This window comes from Balaenoptera musculus, chromosome 11 (assembly GCF_009873245.2).
Source record: "Balaenoptera musculus isolate JJ_BM4_2016_0621 chromosome 11, mBalMus1.pri.v3, whole genome shotgun sequence".
In the NCBI taxonomy this organism is placed as follows: domain Eukaryota; kingdom Metazoa; phylum Chordata; class Mammalia; order Artiodactyla; family Balaenopteridae; genus Balaenoptera; species Balaenoptera musculus.
Window position 1 is genome coordinate 893,977 of NC_045795.1, and position 6,000 is coordinate 899,976.

Consider the following 6,000-nt stretch of genomic DNA (forward strand, 5'->3'; position numbering starts at 1 on the left):
CTCCTTATCTTGGAATGCTTCTGTTTTAATTTTTAGCTTTTTGACTCGTTATCGTACGCTTTAAATAGTACTCCAGTTCTTCATGGACGCACGCACATCCCGGACGGGCAGGGGGTCCGCTGGTACAGAGAGTGACAACTAAGCCCCTCCGGCCCTGCCCGACCCTCACCCCCAGCAGGCGGTCGCAGGGCCAACCTGCACACGTATAAGCATAAAGGTATGAATGAATTTTTATCATTTCGGTGTGCACCAAAACTAAATAAAGTTTTCTCCAGCTTCGCAGCTGGTTATTTCCTTCTCATTCTCGTGCACTTGCAGATAAGACCTTAGAGGTCTTGCTGAAAAGAGCTGTGAGTTTTCTTAAAAGCACACATCTGCCCACAAAATCGCTTTCCTAGTGTGCGGAAGTAGACTGTACCTTTTCCGCCTGAACGGTTACCAGACAGCTCAGAGTCAGCGTCCAGAAAGAGCGCAGCAGCCGGGGAGCCCGCTGCAGGGGAGCTGGGTCCCAGAGAGCCCGCCCTGAGAGCCCGGCCAGAGGAGGGGACCCCGGCTGCGGCCTGTCGCCCTCGGCCCGCTAGGATCTGGGGGCCGCGGGGAGGATGCTGCGTGAGGGAAGCTAGGATTTACGCAGTAAGAGGGCGAAGCTCACATGGACACAGATGCCGGGGGCAGGGTCTGCACCAGCGGGACGAGGAAGGAGAGGACGAGCTGCCCCACCCCCGACGCCCACTCCCCCAGGCAGCCGGCGCTCCGGGTGCAGCAAGCATCCGAGCCTGAACCCACCAAAACCTCGGATGACGGCGACCTCGCGGCCTCCTGATGAAACGATCCCCCGAGTCCCCGCTGGCCACGGACATGAGCATCCCGTCTCCATGGCAACCAGGTTATCGTCATCCCACTCAGTGCCGGCTCACCCTCCCCGTTGAAAAGGGAGATGTTTGCCACGGGGCTGCTGCCACCGCCGCCCCCCAGGGCATCGCTGCCTCTGCAAGGCCAGAGCCACAAGGCCGAGGAGGAACTCAGCTAGCTGACAAAGCAGCCGGGACGCCGTGCGGCTTAAACTCCGTCACCTCCTTTCTCTTCTCCTCACTTTTCCGACCTCAAAGGTTCACTGCTCTGGGAGTCCCATGTGAGTAAGAGGGGTACACACAGACGAATTCTTAAGCCCATAACTTAAGCTCCTCAAAAGCTACTGTTTTCACTCATCGTTACAAAATTTTTTTAAACATTAATTAAAGTTTGAAAAAAAGAAAACAAATCACCTAGAACCCACACTTTCAGCGATTTAAACAACGGGCGCAGAAGGAACAAGAAGGGCAGGAGTGACTCAGCAGGAGCCCTGCCCCCGGCAGCCGGTGGTAGATGGGCCACAAATCCAAACTATTATGTAAAATCTCCCACTTTTTAAACATTGGCTCATAGTATTTTTTTAAACACTGAGCCCTCTAAATTATATACCAGCTCTGGTATATAATTTTGCATCCACACAAAGTGTGAACAGAAGAAATTGGGGAGCCTACATATTTTTGCAATTTTAATAATCAGAACATATTTGAAGAAATATTCTCCATAATATGAACGGGTCTTAGACCTCCGAACTTATTAAGAGGACATTGAAATAATGATGTATCTAAAGAAAAGATGGGGGTGAACCTCCTCATCATACATTTCTACCAGGAAAACACCATTGTCTCATGCATATAATTTAGAACTCATCTTTACCATGAGACGTCTACTTGCAGCATAAGTGCACATTGATGGAGGATGAAATTGAGACCATTCTTGGACAAACAATGAAGCCACGATGACAACATAGGCCAGGACTCCTGGGGCCCACACAACTGGAAGAACAGCTTTGAAGGAGTAGTCAATTACAAGGAAAAAAGTCCCTTTTCAATGCTGCAGCTGAAGGAAGTAAGCTGTAGCTCATGTCATAAGTGAATGTCACCGTGCAGTGTCGGCAAGAGATGTCCGTCTTGACAGTGAGGGAAGGAGATGGCCGTGCCGAGCACAGACAGCGGCGGGTGTTGCCGTGACCTGGAGCCGGGGGTTAGTTTATTCACAAGTCGAGCTCACTCAGGTGCTGGAGTTTATCCGTTCCTGACTCCGTGGCATCTTAGACCCTGGGCATATGGAGACAAGCAGAATTGGTGTGGGCCTCACTCTCATAGAGCACGTGGCCTGATGGAAGCTGTGAAATAAACCCAGTATCCAAACACCTACCTAATTGTAAAAAAAGTGATGATGAGTGCCGTACAGGCATTGGGCAGCCCATGGAAATGCCGTGGGTCCTGCCTGAAAATAAATGGGAAAAACCCAGACAACCAACCACAGGGGCTGTGATTGGCACCCAATTCGCAGCCCAGGACTCTTGGCTGAGGCTGTTAAGGCATAAAGGTCCTTCAGGGGAAAACCTGAAAGCTGAAGGTGGAAGTATCATGTGAATATTGAGATGTCATTAAAAGCAGTTTTACCCGAGACAGAGTTAGGATGCCCCAAACAGATCACATCAAGGAAGATCATTTTTTACAGCAATGACCTTGCACTTGGGGCCACCCTCACCATGGTAAACCCAAGCTGGACGGGATTTTGTAATTGACCCTGGAGACCGTCCCCCACCCCCAGGATGAGGAAGCCTCCGTCCACCCCCAGACGACTTATGAGGTACCTGCCTTCCATCCTGAGCTTACAATCTACCGTCACCAAAAATGACTTGCTATTGAGACAGACAACCAACCCTTGACTGTAAAACAGGAGCTGAATAAAGATTTGTTTTGTTTCCTGCTGTGCAGGCTTGAGGAAGGGATGAAGTGCTAGAGAGTGTGAAGCCGGCAGAGCGCCCTCAGGCCGACTCCAGGCGCGGGGTCCTCTCTGGATCCCCCTCTGCCTGCTTTACGGACGGAGGTGAGAGTCAGGCTGTGTGATGTTCACGTCAGCTCCGATCGGGAAACAGGACTCTGGCTCTGTTCCCTCCCTAGGCTGTTCCATTGCCAATCACAATATGGTTCTAGCAAAGGTGCCAGAAAATATGCAGGTTAGTGCTTCTCAGAGTTTCTTCTCAAGATCCGTGGTCCAACCACTGCAATCGCGGGAAAGCCCAGGCCGAGCCTGTCGACCCTGACGGCCAGCAAGTCCCTCCACGAGGCCATAGAGGTGTCGGGAGGTGGGAAACATGGACTTAAAGATGACAGACTTGATGCTCTTAATCCTCTTCAGTATGAGGATATGAAACAGGTTGTTGTGCAGATTAAATAAGGGGATTCAGGTCGAGTGGTGCAAACAGTTCCAGGCACATAGTATATGCTCATTAAGCTGTGCCCGGGTCATAATTCCCTGCTCCCTGTTGGCTGGCAAGTCCTGAACTTTTCTGGCCTTTCCTCATCAAAAGCTAAGGGAGGGGGCCAGGCGGTCTCTGAATGTCTTCCTGGCTCTAAACCTCTAGAACTAGGGGACAAGAGCCTGTCTCAAGGGCTTTCAGACAGAAACCTCTTCTGAGGTTATAGGGCCCACGTAAAGATCTCAATTTCCAGGACAAAATAGGGAGTGTGGCTCCACCGGCTTCGTTTGGTGCCAAGATCTGGTGCAACCCCGAGACTAGTGTGGGATCATAAGTTCCTTGGCCAATGCAGGTGACAGGAAGCACCCCCAGTCCTACACTCAACAGGACAAAAAGTGAGTAACTCCTAAGTTGTCACATTTGTGTAGGTAACAGTTTTTATCTTTGTAGTAGTTACCACTGTCAAACACCTGTATGCGCTAAATACCATAGCCGATGCTGTATAACATTTTCTTTAATCTTCCCAATAACTCTTCAGGTAGACTTGTATTGATAGGAAACAAGGCTCAGAGTGGGCAAGCAACTCGCCCGAGGACACAGGGCTATGACCTCCACGCTCAGTGGTATGGCTGGAATTACGCCCAAGTCTCTGGGGCTGCAAAAGCCCCTCTCTTTTCCCATCTCATGCCCCAGACACTTGTTAGATGTTTTCCCAGGAGGGACTTTCACTGACGTGCATGAAACAGCGGCTCCTCGACCACAGCCACTGGCGCCCCCAGGCAGCAGGTGCAGGGAGGGGGGACACTGGGGGCAGTGGTCTGCTCAGAGCAGGTCACGGAGCGGCGGCAGGGCTCCGCTGGGACGCGAGGCCCTCCAGGGGGTCATCGCCCTCAGCGGGAAACAGAGAGGCCGAGGATGCTGGCCGCACAGGGGGGACAGCCACGTCGCAAATTCCTTCCCCCCGCGGCTGCTCATGGCTGCAAAGACAAGCCTGCCAGTGTCGTCCACCCGCAACGCGAAAGGAGCCCCGAGCCCTGGAGGACGGACCACCCGGGCCACCCGGGAGAAGCCCGGTCAGGATCAGGCCTCCCAGCACCGAGGCGGACCGGGCGCTCCACGACGAGAAAGACTCCACCGTGAAAGGCTTTCCAAACCCCCATGGCCCGAGCATCAGCCACGCCGCCACGGGAGCAGGGAGAGGCGGTCTGGGGGCCACCCGCCCGCGGCACTCTGGGGACACCCACCCGCCCGCCCCCCAGCGGGCCTCGTCCTCCTCCCTCAAAACCTGCTTCCCTGCCCATCCCCCCTCAAGCTCCGCATCACCCTGCCTCACCCCCCGGCCCGGGTCGCCGTGCACTCTGCCGCCGACACCTCAGGACGCACGGAACACGGGCTGTGTGTGTAGCAGACCCTGCTTCCACCCAGCGGCAGTGTCAACAGCTGGTTTTCACGGGTGAGCTGGGTGAGGCTCAGGGGTCCCTGACTTGACCGTGGCCACAGAGCACGTGACTGCGGAATCGGGCTTCCAGGCCATGACAGGGGGCCCCACCCGGCTGGAGAATAGATATAAACCTAGGACAAGCTCAGCCATGGAAAGGACCGTCCAAAAGCAAAGATGTGCCCACGCGTGGCCCTGAGCTTCTCTGAAATTCCCATGAGGCCAGGCACGCAGCAGCAGATAGGATTTGGGGACCAGCGGCCGTAGGGCCATTTGAAGGGTTTGCTTTCGGAAGAGGGTCTGAGCTCTTCCCCATGCCCACCAGCTTCATGACTCGGCAGGTCACACTGAGCCTCAGTTTCCTCGTCTTCAAAATTGGCACGATCATCGCTCCTTGGGGGGTGTTTGTGTGTATTATATAATTCACGTGAAAACATCCATCGCAGAGCCAGGCAGCTGGCGTGAAATACACGCCCACTGAAAAGGCGTTCATTAAGAGCATTATTGAGATCATTCACCTACCACTCGAAGTGCACAACCCAGTGGCTTTTAGGATATTCATAGAGTTGTGCAACCATCACCACAATAGACTTTAGAGCATTTGTCATCACCCCAAATAGAACCTCTGTACCCCTCAGCCCTCACTCCCTTTCTGTCCCAGCACCCCTACCCCAGCCCGAGGCAACCGCTAATCCACTTCCTATCTCTGGGTTTGTCTAGTCCGGACCATTTCCTGAAAATGGGATCGTACAATATATGTCTTCTTTCACTCAGCATTGTGTTTTCAAGATTCATCCATGTTGTCTCAGTGCATTTGTTTTATTGTTGAATCATTTCATTTTATGAATATACTATATAGTATTTATCCATTCATCACTTGTTGGGTATTTGGGTCATTCCCATTTATTGGCTATTATGAACAATGCCGCTATGAATATTCACGTATAAGATTTTGTGTGGACATATATTTTCCTTTCTTTTGTGTACATACCTAGGAATGGAATGTCTGCAACATATGGTCACTCTACGTTTAAGCTTTTGAGGAACCACCAAAAGGTTCTCAAAAGAGGCCGCTCCACTTTACATTCTCACCAGCGATATATAAGGGTTGCGATTTCTCCCCATCCCTGTCAACACTTGTCATTGTTTGTCTTTTCATGTATAGCCATCCTTCTGGATGCGAAGTGGTACCTCATTGTGCTTTTCTGATGGCTAATGATGTTGAGCATCTTCTCATGTGCTTATTGTTCGTTTGTACATCTTCTTTGAGAACTGTCCTTTC